We start from the raw sequence: 13,240 nt of genomic DNA, 5'->3' as shown, positions 1-13,240 counted from the left end.
AGACCTTCTGGGCAGAACAGTCCCTGGCTTCACCCCCTGTATCTTACATTGAGTGGAAGAGTTTGATAACAGAGAAGTGGGAGACCCATCCAATTGGCGGGTGGGTTGAGGGGAGGATGGCATCAAGGATATCTTCCTGGAGGAGGGGCTGATTATTCCCATTCTGATAACTGGTAGAGCCTGGATGGAACTGGAGGGAAGGATGGTTTCCAGGACTGGTCCCCTGCCCCACCCCTCACCTCCAACAAGGCCCCTGCAGCATCCCCCACCCAGGCCCTGTCTGCATCCTCTCCTTTCCTCTGGTCCCAGGAATACCGAGTCATGAGGAAGATCCTGCTGCTCCAGGAGGCTGCCAAGAATTACAACCTAGAACCCGAGGGAGCGATTTGCGGCCTGGCTCCAGGACATGCAGTTGCTCAACGAGAATGAGAGGTGAGGCCGAGCAGGAGTTGGGTGAGGGCAGGGGTGGACTCTCCCTGTTGGTCAGTCCAGAGAGCTTGTCTCCATGGTCCCCCACTCATCCCCCGGCCTTATTACATGGTGACCTCTGGGACACCCAGACTCCAGCTGCTGAGCAGGCAGTAGGGGGATACCTGAGGTGTGGTTCCTGGTAGGCTCACAGGTGCCTCTCTGTCCTGTAGCTACAAACTGTCCTGCCAGCCAGAGCCCTAGAAAATACGCAAGGCCAAGAAGAACCGGCCATCATCAAGGTCTGGGGTGAGTGAGTGTCTGGGCCGGGGTGACTGACTCCTGGGGGTTCAGTAAGTCTTCGGGCTAAGCGTGGCCTTGGGGAGTCGGATAGCTGCCACTGGGATCCCAGCTCCACTATTGACCAGTCCTGTGACTGGGGTGACTCTCTTCAGCTTCCTGAGACTCCGTTTCCCTCTCTGTGAAATAGGTGATACTAAATGACGGCTCACGTGGCAGGGACGAATGGGGTACTGGTGGCTGACAGCACTGAGCACAGGGTCTGAAGCACCCAGTGCAGTGGGGACAGGGTGGGGAGCCATGATTCAGAGGGAGGCCGCAGAAGATAACCCGACTCTTCTACTCAGCCCCCAGGCCCCAACCCCGAACCCCGTATCAGTGGCCGATCACAGCCCCATCCTCAGCAGCGGGGACACAGTTGGGATGCTTGTGATGCACCAGGCCAGCTCCTCCCACTTGATGGGAAGGGGAGCATTGTAAGCTGATTCCTGGGGTCCCCTGAAGCCCAAGAGAGAAGGGACGACCCCATCCCAGCTCCCTGACATCTCTACCTCAGCACCTACTCACCCATTGGGGAGGGTCAGTGGTTATTTGTTGTAAATAATAAATGACATATTTGAATATTATATTAAAGTCCTGTTTCCTTCACAGCTTGGGAGTTGTGGTGTGGTTCTCTCGCTTTCTGTAGGCATGTGAGTGAGACACAGAATCTCACATTTCTCCTTGAATCAGGAACTCTTCTGAGTCATCAACTTATTGTCTGTTGGAGAAGGGAGAAAGGCCAGCCCCTTTTTTGGCTAGTGACGTCACTCCCAATTCCCCCTAACTCCTAGGACAAGTTCATTTCAGTATCATTCAGCTGCTCCAGGGGCGGACACGGCCCCCCTCCCATTCTCTTGGGATTTAAAGGTTGATGGTACTTTCACAGGCAAAGCAACAACCACTGAAATGTGGGTGTCTTTAAAACAGCACTACCCAGGACCAGGTCGTGCCATAGGCAGGGGGTGCCTTTCTACATTCTGGAGGAAGAGAGAATGTTTTCTGCTTCTCTTGTTGAGGTTTCTTTTGACCAAATTTTAGGAACTTGTAGTTTTCTAGCTCAATCTCTGGAATTGCATCAGCTCTAAGTGGGGAAAACAATGTAAAAAGATCAAAACATGCACATGGAGAGGACAAGGCCTGAAAAGGTGATTTGCAAATGGACTAAAGGCAGACAGGACTTTCCCTCCTGAGACCCCTCTAGTGCCTCCATGTTCACTACTGACCTAGAATTGAATCTTGCTGGGATCCTTGTCCAGGACTGTTAATTCTGTTTCCCGCTTGTTTTGTATCCAATGGGAAAGATTTGTGATGCAGCTTTAAGGCTACCACTGGGCCTCATTCCATAAAAACGACCGCTCTCTGTGAACCAGGATTTCCAGCACACCTGCCTTCCTTATGCCATTCACTTTAGGGCAGAAATTCCCTAGAAGGCTCCTCCCTGGCTTGGGCTGATGGATCCCGGGTGAGCTCTACTTTACCAGGATAAGGGACCATAATCCTGACCAGTGAGTGACCCCACACTGTCCCTTGCTGTCCAAGGTGACTTCTGAGGCCATGTCATTCTGAGGTCCATGGTCTTGGACAGTCCTCCAGTTTACACACTCAGTGTTGATGTTGCCAACTTGTCCAAATGGGGCAATTGGGCCCGAGCCATTAAAGTGTGTCCCCCCTGGGTGGTTGTGTTTTTTTCCCCAGTCTTGTGCTGTGGTTACATTACAACCACCTGATGGGGTGTGAACCCTGTTTGGAGCTTTGAAAGATGAGGCATGACAGGGGTGTGGGGTGGTCCAGCAGGAAATGCCACGGAACTGATGATCCATGGTGGTGTATGAACACAGCCTTACCAATTAAAATACTGAAATGCTTCCCATCTGGTGGTGAATAGACACTGCTCTGAGCTCACACCGAGAACCCACCCCACGACAAGAGCTTTCAAAGGGTTACCAAGTGGCATTTTGAACCTCATCCCTTGGAAACACCCTGTAAGACAAGGGCCAGATGAATCACTTGGCACTTGTGAGTTATCGCCTCCTGTCTGATGGCTGCAAGTGTCACCCAGACACACAGGCTGGACTCTGCCAGGGAAGCCTTCTTAGGACAGCTAGAAGCTGAGGATGATTCCTGGTTCCCAACATCCCAGGCCCTTCCTGACATGGCACAGCCACCCAGGAAAGTGGTTTGGTAATGAAAAGACTGGGAAGGCAATACTTCGCCTCCAAAGAGAAAGAGAAGTGCCAACAGCGAAAGCTGGATCCCTCAAATAGTCAATTAAATCTCAACAAGCAGTGAGTTCTTGTCAGATTACTGATGCCGAAATGGTCTCTTTTGATAATAGCATGATCCCCCAGCTGCCATGTCCATCTTCATGAATCAAATTTCCAACACATATGGATCTAAAAAACTGAGGGAAATCTGGTATTTCCTTAGATGCAACTCTGAAGTAGCATGCAAGAAGGAACACAAAAATGGAGACCAAAAGTAAATATCTAATTTGAGAACATAGACATTGAAGTGCTTTTGAAATAATATTTTGGAATCTATTGGAATATTACACAAAAAGAATAATCCACTTTAAGTAGGTTTTACTGTGACTGTATGGAGCAAAACTGAATCATCCCGTGACGTTGATAACTCGCTGATGACTTGAAAGTACAAATAAATAACATACATAGTAAAGAAAAATGAGAGAACAGCATGAAAAAGGAAGATCTTTCTCTCCTCACCTGAAACTCAACCTCTCACCTCAGAAAGAAACCACTGTCTATATTTTCTGTCACGCAGCAGAGTTTAATAAAAGAAACATATTGGTATATTTCAAAGTTTCAAGAGCTCAAAGCAAGGAAACATTATGGACGCTGCCAAGAGACCTCACTGAGGTGCCTGCTCCATTTCGTCTGCTGTCAAGATGGCCTTCTTGGCCCCTCACTTTCTCTGCCTCACTAGCAAGTCTGTCCGCCTTCAGTGCTACCACCAGTCTCTCTCCTGTGCTCTTCACTGCCCTTTCCTCCTTCCTGATACCTTCCTCAGTCGCCGGAAATTGTTGGCAGTGGAGCTGTGGAATGCGCAGATCAGCTCCTGGAATCATCTCTGCCAAATCTGAAGACCGGCAGGAGTGGGCATGGGACCTGGAGTGCAGACCACCTGCGAGCACACCTGGCAGGGATTCACCTGTGTGACTAGGTGCAAGTTTTTGCAACGCTTTTGTAAGATTGAAAGGAGTTACTAGATGTCCTGGTGTTCAGCATCACTAATCATCAGGGAATGCAAATCAAAACCACAATGAGCTGTCACTTCACACCTGTTAAGATGCCCATTATCAAAAAAACTAAAGATGGCAAATGTTGGTGAGGATGTGGAGAAAAGGAACCCTTGTGGGAATGTAAACTAGTACAACCATTATGGAAAACAGTATGGAGCTTACTCCAAAAATGAAAACTAGCATATGATCCAGCAATCCCACTTCTGGTATATGCCCACAGGATTGAACTCAGGGTCTCAAAGAAATACCTGCACTCTAATGTTCATTGTAGCTAATTCACGATAGACAAGATATGGAAGTAACCTAAATGTCACTGATGGATGAATGGATAAAGAAATGGAATATTAGTCAACCTTGAGAAAAGAAGGAGATCCTGCCATTTTTGACAACATGGATGGACTTAGAAGACATTATGCTAAGCGAAATAAGGCAGACAGAGAAAGGCAAATACTCACTTATATGTGGAATCTTAAATAGTCAAACTCATACAAGCAGAGGTTAGAATAGTGGTTGCCAGGGGTTGAGGGGATGGAGAAATGGGGAGCTGATGATCAAAGGATACAGAGTTTCAGTAATCAAAATAAATAAGTTCTGGAGATCTAGGATATGGCATAGTGCTTACAGCTAACAAGACTGTATTGCATACATCACATTTGCTAATAGTGTAGATATTAAGAGTTCTTACCACAGAATAATAGTAATAAAGGAGATGAGAGAAAACTTTGGGAGGTGATGAATATGTTTGTGGCCTTGATGGTGGTGACAGTCTCAAGGGTGTATACTTATGTCCAAATTCATCAAGTTGTATATGGAAAAGTATGACACCATCGTTGATTCTTCTGCACCTTGAAATACGCCGTGTCCTCATCACAAGAGAAAAAAAATTGTAACTATGTATGGGGACGGATGTTAACTGGACTTATTGTGGTGATCATTTCAACATTTATACAAACACTGAATCATTATGTTGTACCGCTGAAACTAATTTAATGTTGTATGTTAACTTTACCTCAATAAAAAAAAAACACACACACAACAGAAAAAAACCATTTTAATATTGTAAATGAGTTCAGTGAATCCCTGAAACTGCCCCATTCTCATATGACAGTTACAGGAAGCAGAGAGGATGAAGTAAGATGGAAGAAAGTTGTACAAAACAGTGTTCAAATTAAAATCATTTAAGTTGATATCAACTCCTTGTGGCAAAGTTCTGTGAGCACCAATCTTCTTTCACATTTTTCCTGGAAAAGCATACCTTCAGATCCAACCCATAATAGTTTCCTCATTTGCTCTAATAAGAAAATTTTAACTTAATAAATAAAACCAAAAGCATCCCTTATGTATGAATAAAGTTAGTGAACTTTACAGAGAAAAGAGCATATTTGCACAATCTCAATAAAGGTAACAGAACGGAATGATGATGAAGTCTCATTCAAGCTTATCTTTGAAAGCCAGTAAAACCAGGTTATCTTTTCAAGAAAGTGTGTAGAGCTGTCAACCTTGGAAGATAGAAATAGTGACCTCCTCTGCAGCAAAAGTCATGCTTGCTTACTGCCCATTATAATAAAAATAACACCCCTCCCCAGGCCAAAGGGCAGCAGACTTCCTGCCTGTTATCAAAGATATGAGTTCCTTAAGCTCTGAGTTCTTGCAACCCTCTGTATGTCTCCTGGCCCACTGTGTATCACCCTTTGGGAAGTGAGATTTAGTGAACCAGTGCAAATGTTGATACTCGGGCCAGTGCCATTGCTCTGTCATTAAGTCCTTTGTCTCTGACCCATGGGTCTCGTGTCTTTTGCCAGCATCTGTAAGACCATGGTAGGCTAACTTATTGGTTTGCAGGTAAGGTAAAATGTCAGACCATTCACAGTTCCTGACAAGCCCTTAAAGTAACTAGTTGTCTTAGGAACAGAGAGCTATCCAGAACAATATGCATGGATGGTCTTCATAGAAGACTTCATGCAACCAAAACTTTAATAAGTGTCTCTGACCTCTTTTATTTCTACCTCAATTAGAAGGAGAGGTACCAAGCTTTATAGACCTAGGGTTTATGCAAGCCACGTGAAGACCCAGTGACCAGAAACTTCCCATGGGGAGCATTACAGATGGGCATATTTCCAAAATGGACCCATATGCCTCCCGATCATCCAAAAGAGAGTACATTATCTTAATTTATGATGATTTGATTCATTAAAATCTTGTGATGGGCCAAAGATACACTTCTAAGAGGAATGAGGCACATGGCAGTTGTAAGCAGACTAACACATTTGGTGAATATCAAACTCTGAACTAACTTTAGTGTTCTAATCAATCAAAAGGTACAACAAATTTAATTAGGTAGATTAAATGATATTTAATGGTATGCCTGATTATTACTCTGCAATAATGAACAAGCAGCTCATGTAAATAACTATAATTGGCCTTTAAAATATGAGAGTCAGGACTGTTTGAGATAAGCTGGAGAGAAGGAAGGGGAGAAATAGATAAAAGCTAGCTGCTCTGACGCCACTCTCAGGACCCCTGGATCTACATGTAACCCAGGAGATCGAGGCAGATGGCTGTGTGCCTAGATCCTCCTGCACTGTGGTTCTCAGGGATGTCACAGGGCTGAAGCAGCTTCCTGAATCGTGTTTACACGTCCATGTGTACAATACCCTTGACCAAGGGGATGAACCACCATTCAATCATCCCTTACACCCCTCTAATTAACAATTAGATTTCAGAATCATTGTACCATTAAATGATAATTTATTCCTCAAACCTGTAGGATGCCGAGCTAAAAGAAAATCAAATTTCAATGGCTTCTTTTCTTTGAAGGACCAAGATGTTCTTTCACACTTAGAATCCGGATTAGAGGATAAATCCATCAAGTCAATGGAAACAACTTAAGAAATGGACAGAGGGATATTTCATTCATATATACACAGTTTGCACTGTGGCAAAAATAGAGTTATATTTTAAAAAATTAGAATTTTTTGAAATTTTATAGATATTACTGACTTTGTTCTGCTTATACTCCCTTTGGTTTACCAAATCAAACTCACTCTTTAATGGGCATTTCTAGCATTGAGTGCTAATAACAGCAGCTTTTTTAAATTCTTATTTTTCCCAGGTCAAAGACCAAGGGAAGAGGTCATCAAGAGGTCAAGTCTAATCTACCTATGGATGTGGCAGCCTTAACTATGGATGTTCAAACCAGACATTGCCAGCAGAACCACATCTCTTCACCCATAGGTGAGTTTTTACTAGTAATCACAGAGACTTGAGGATATCAAAGGAAATTCTTTATTAAGAACCAAAGTTATAGATCCCTATCTTGGGTTCTTTACTTTGAATTTTTGACCAAATCATATGCATTTATTGGACCATGTTCAAGTCTATGATCTTTAGAAGATGCAGCTTACAGCTGAAGAGAAACAGATACAACACCAATATCTTACCCTCTCTGAAGCCCAACTGAGAGCCCCTGGAGTCAGAAGTTTTCAAGACAAGGAAAAGTCATTCTTCTTCTGAACAGAGAGAGTAGAGGTTATTCAAACATTCAACTATAAATTGTTAACATGACTTGTTAGAATGTGATGGAGCAAGCCTCATACCTTCTAAGTTTCATGATTTTTCTCCAGAATACTGAGAGGGATGACCTTAAAGTCCAGTTTCCCCATAAATGTCTCTATTCAGTGATAAAATTAAATTCCCTATAAAATAATTCCCATAGGGCTGGCCCCGTCGCTTAGTGGTTAAGTGCTTTGCTACTGGTGGCCCAGGTTCAGATCCGGCATGCACTAACACGCTGCTTCTCCGGCCATGCTGAGGCCACATCCCACATACAGCAACTAGAAGGATGTGCAACTATGATGTACAACTATTTACTGGGGCTTTGGGGGAAAAAAAGGAGAAGGATTGGCAACAGATGTTAACTCAGAGCCGGTCTGCCTAGGCAAAAAGAGGAGGATTGGCATGGATATTACCTCAGGGCTGATCTTCCTCACACACACACAAAAATAATAGTAATAACAATAATAATACCCATAAAATTGTTAAAAATATATCATAGTCTCTGACCAAGAGGAAACAAGGAAAATTGAGCAGTTGAATAGCAGTGTAATAAACTCCATACAAGGATCTTACTGCAGCATTATGTATAATAGTGAAACTGGACATAATCCCATCTCTATCAAAGAAGAAATAAACAGATCATGGTATTCCTGTTCTTTGGAGTACCTCTAAAACTTCTAAAAAGCTAAGTTAGGGTGGCGAGCACTGATAAGGAGAGACATCTATGATATATAGTTTGGGAAACAGCAAATTGCAAAATGATGTAGTTATGTCATTTATGTTAAAAAAAACTTTATGTGTATTTATATATTCATAGGAAATGTCCAGAACAATAAGCTGCAACCTCTTAACTATAGTTCCTTCTGAGTAGGGGAGTGAGTTTGCAGGGAAAGGGATGGATGGGGTAGGTTTCGCTTTACTCTAAATAGATCTGGGTTACTTGACTTTTTTTATAGTATGTAATTCTTTCATAATTAGAAAAATGAGTGATGTGACCGTTTGGTGCAGGGCAATACTATTATGTTCACCTGTCTCTGTACTGTATGTTACTGCACAGCACGGACTGTAGGAGAAAGCCCAGAGGAGCAATGAAGACAAAGAAGACATAACACCTGCAAAAAGTCAGTGGAGTATTTCTCCATAACAAACCTTCCAGGTGAGTGACGGTCAGTATCTTCCACTGCTCCAGCTCTCACAATAAACCTAGAACCTGCCCTGGGTAAGCTGGAGGACCATGCCTGACTAGTCCACTCCCTGCATGAGGCCGGTTTGTGCAGGGTGACTGTCATCAAGCAGACAATGGACTCAGGTTGGGGTGTGTGCCTTTGGAGAGGATGGCAGAGAGGCACAAATTGGAACGCCAGCTAAGTGCACACACCTGAGAGGCGGAGTTCCAAGTTGAGACTCAAAATGTACCAAGAAACTGTGTGAAGTGAAGGAAGCTACTCGACCTCTCTGAGCCTCAGTGTTCCCCCCTGTAAAATGGGGATCACAGAGCTCTACCTCACAGAGCTGTTGGGGAAGATACATAAAAGTGCCTGGGACAGTCAGTGTCACATTATTAACAAAGTCGTCTCCGACTTCAGAAAATCAATGAAAAGAATAATGTTGATGAGACCAAAGATGAGATGCCCAGCTTCGTAAGCAGCCCCAGCAGCATGAGAATGAGAGGAGCTCCGAGTAAGCAGGGTTCTTCACAGCTCCACTGGAGAGGATGAACGTGGGCTACACCAGGATAAAGGGCTGTTGTACAGTGACATGTGTAGTGAGAGTGGGTCCCTAAAGATACTGTGAAATAGAGTTGCACACAGTGGCTCCTAGGAAACAACTACAAAGCAATGAATGCAGCAGATAGGAGTGGGAATGGGGCAAGCAGAGGAAGGTCAGAGCTACAAAATCTGACGGAAGACACTGAACCACGACGAGTGCCCAGCTCTGTCAACAGCTGCTGTGGTTGTGCCAGGAGATCAAACGTTTGAGACAGCCATTGTGAGGACTGCTGGGAGTACAGTTGTCACTGCGGCCACACCTCAACAGCAGTGCATCGGAGCACACACACCCCGAGACTTTCCTCTCTATTAATCCTTGTTTTAAGATGATGAATATCCTCATATTACAATGTTTCCTTCCAACACTTGTGGACGAGTGTCATCAGAACCCCCTGAAGAGGGCACAGGTCAGAGTAGGATGGAACACTGGGGGCTGGGGGAGCGGCGCTGCACCTGACTACACGGACTATCACCCGGGCCTATTGAACACTAGAGAAGAACCCGAGGATGTGGTCTAATGAGACTTCCCTCTCTTGCCACATTCAGAGACACTACACACTTTCTCATCCTTTCTTTACAAAAATGTTAAAGAATTCGTGTGTCATTAATTCATACAGAGGCAAATTCTTGACAAAGTGACAGGGTCCAGTTTCCATGACCAGGTTTTTCAGTTGCTTTGATAATATCCCACATTCAGAAATCGGAAATGTAACCTATTGGGATGTGTAATATAAACAGGGACTTTTTTTCCTGTAGATCAACGCCCAGATTTTTAGGGACGACATAAATCATGAAAGCTGCTAACCATTCCTCCACAGGTTTCAATAAGACTTTTAAGTTAATTTACCAATCTCAGGAAAAGAGAATTTGGCAATTCAAAATTTTTGTTTCTGCATTCAAACGTACAGTACAGCCAAGAGAATGAGCAGAAAAAAATTAACAGGAAGGTCTTGCTTGCATTTTATCTTTTGCAAATAAGCAGGATATTTTATGCTCTATTCCTTTCACCACTCTAATCAATTTTTAAAGAATATGGTACCTCTGACTATCCCTAGGCATGTTTATCTGGGAACCTTGTCAGAATTCAAAGCAGAGATGTTAAAGCTGACGGGTTTCAAATGCTGCCCAAGTGCTGTCTACCTTGAACGTCCCTCTCCCAAAGCTGGACGACTGGTCTCTTCCTGAGTGATCAGAGTCGCCACCCGTGTCCCTGAGAGACTGGCCACTCATGCCTGAGCTGAGATTAGGTGATCAATCTAAAGGGCAAAATGCTTAAGCTATTCTCATCTTAAGGTTGCTGTTTTGGAGGCCACTGCACTGGAATGCGTTGGTGAAAACGGCCTACTAGATACTTGCCTGGGAATTGGGTTGTTCTCCTCTGCTCTTAGCGGATCCTGGGGAAACCGGTGATTAACCTCACAGATGCCTCAACTTCCATATCTGCAAAAAAGGCAAGCAACAGCTAATGTTACCACCCTGCAAAGCTCTTAAGTTGTACTTGCAAGAGCGGCCACAAGGGGAAATTTCTCTCAAAAGCTGATGAAATGATGGCACTTTGGCTGGAGAAGGCAGAGGGCAGCAGGCAAAGTGGAAAGTTTCTGGGATGTCAAACCAGTTCCCATAAGCACTTTAGAGAAGCACCTTTCCCTGGACTAGGTAGGAGGCTGTGGAAAGACCCACAGGCACGCAGGTGGGAGGAGGAATCAAGCAATGGAGGGAGGCGGTGTGGAAGAGGCACGAGTCTGACTTCAATTTTGGACAAAACCAGTTGCACGCTGCAGGCCCTCGGCTGCCCATGCAGCCGCCACACCCTCCTAACTCCCTGGTCCCACTCCTCCCGTCGCATCCCTCCGGGACTCAGCCCACGTGCAGCGGGTGCAGGACCAGAGTCCTGAGTCAAGGGCGGTTTGGCCCTCGGCTAAGCGCACACCGCCCTGCTCCTCCCCCCGGGGTTAGGCACCGCCCCATGCTCACAGCCTCCTGGGATTTGTAGTCCTGCAGTCCTGCAAGCTCCCAGCTGGGAGCGGTTAAGAGACAAAAGCTCCCAGCATACACAGCTAGGGGCCCCAACTCCCACCTTGTCCCCCCGCCCCTGGTCCCCATACCTCTGCTTCACCCCACCCTCTACCCCGCCTCTTCTCTATACCTAGCCCACTCTCTATGCCCTGCCCACCCCCCAGAGTATGCGCAGTGTGGTTGGGCTGCATCCCTTGAGGCCCGCACTCAGGTAGGGGTGGGGCTCACCAGCCTGGCTATTGCTGAGGATGCTTGCAGCCCTCGTGGAAACTTCCTGGCCAGTATTTGAAATGTAAATTCAATATCTAAAATGGAAATACTGGGTGCCTGGGATTCAGGAATTTGCCTTTTCAAGGCCACCTGTCCTACCATCCCCTCCATCCCTCCAGGTTGCCATAATCCTCCCTCTGGCTCCCGTGGTCAAGGTCGCTGCAGAGATCCTTCCCTTGGACCTCGCCCACCTGAAGGGCCCATACCCATCATAAAAACTCAAAGCCATGACACTTGCCAAATTGAGCCAAAAATGGAAAGACCCAGGGGACCACGCAAGGGTGAGGGCATTAATAGATACTTGGAAGTATTAAAATCCATCTGATGATGCCATGAGTGAACATGTTCCACTTTAAAACAAAACACTGCTGTTATTCTGAGATATTGAGTTAGGATCTTTGTGCAAATATGCAGGATTTAAAGTGTTTATTGATGTATAACATGAGTACAGAAATATACGCAGAAGTCATCCATGTAAACCTCAAAGAATTATTACAAAGTGAACACACTTGTGTGACCAAGAACTAGCACAGCTTCACTCAGGCGCTGACAATCCCTTTCTCCCTCCTTCCTCCCAAAAGGTAACCGATATCTTACCAGCAAACACTGTATATCGAGTTTGTCTTCTTATACAAGTGTTTTATTACAGAACAATTTAAACAATATACAAAATAAACAAAATAGCATAGTCGGCCCGTCACGCAGCTTCAACAACTACTAATTGTCTGCCAATTTTGTTTCATCCACATTCCATCCCATTCCCACCTCACTTTATTAATCTTTTAGTTCTTTGTGTGTGCGGGGGGGGGGTAAGATGTACGCACACAGAAAGACACAACTCTCAACTCTACAGTTTTGGCAAATAAACATGCCCATATAACCTTCACCCCTTTAAGACTAGAATAGTTCCATCACCCCCAGAAAACTCTTTCCTGTTCCTTCCCAGGCAATTTTTTCTTTCCCCCGAGGCAACTACTGTTCTGGTTTTTTCAGCATAGTTTCATCTTGGCTGAAATCATCCCACGTGTTTTGTTTTCTGTCCAGCTTGCCTCCCTCGGCACGAGGTTGATGAGACTCACCCAGCACGTGTGTGTCAGCGTTTGCTCCTCGGCACGGCTGAGGGCGTTCTGCTCTGTGGTTGCCCTACAGTGCGCTCGTCTTTCTCCTGGGGATGTGCAGGTCATCTCCTGTGAACATTCTTGTACAAACCCTTTTTTTTTGCTGCTTAATTCCTTTATTAGCATTTAAGTGACACATCTTTGCATTTTATAGTGGTTGGTCCAGATTACAATATGCATCTTTAACATATCACAGCCTACCTAGACTTAATAGTGCACCAGTTTAATCAATGTAAAATATGGAAGTCTTGCTACAGAACAGTTCCATTTACCTATGTCTGTCCCTTATGCTATTGTTGTCATAAGTTTTACATCTACCCATGTTATAAATCCCACAATACAGTGTTATAATTTTTGCTTTAAATAGTCATAGGTCTTTTAAAGAAATTAAGAGAAAAAAGTTAAGTATTTGGAGGGAGATGCTTTGAGGCTCTGCAAATGTACTGTTTCTTCTTTAAGTTTCACCCACAGTTTTTGCATTCATCAATCAGTCTTGCTCACAG

At 44.7% G+C, this 13,240-nt stretch overlaps 1 long non-coding RNA gene across 2 annotated transcripts; it reads left to right on the top strand.

The window, feature by feature from the left end:
• The first annotated feature begins 672 nt into the window (after positions 1 to 672).
• Positions 673 to 8,797, top strand: LOC131410038 (uncharacterized). 2 transcript variants are annotated; one of them, XR_009221145.1, is made up of 3 exons: positions 673 to 717; positions 6,827 to 6,958; positions 7,122 to 7,327. It is a non-coding gene; the product is annotated as an uncharacterized LOC131410038 (long non-coding RNA). The 2 variants fall into 2 exon arrangements; XR_009221146.1 differs by lacking the exon at positions 673 to 717 and adding an exon at positions 8,622 to 8,797 and having other exon boundaries at positions 6,758 to 6,958; positions 7,122 to 7,243.
• The last annotated feature ends 4,443 nt before the right edge of the window (positions 8,798 to 13,240 follow it).

Source organism: Diceros bicornis, chromosome 9, assembly GCF_020826845.1.
Source record: "Diceros bicornis minor isolate mBicDic1 chromosome 9, mDicBic1.mat.cur, whole genome shotgun sequence".
Taxonomy (NCBI): domain Eukaryota; kingdom Metazoa; phylum Chordata; class Mammalia; order Perissodactyla; family Rhinocerotidae; genus Diceros; species Diceros bicornis.
The sequence above is the reverse complement of the archived record's forward strand: the minus strand, read 5'-3'. Positions and strand labels throughout refer to the sequence as shown.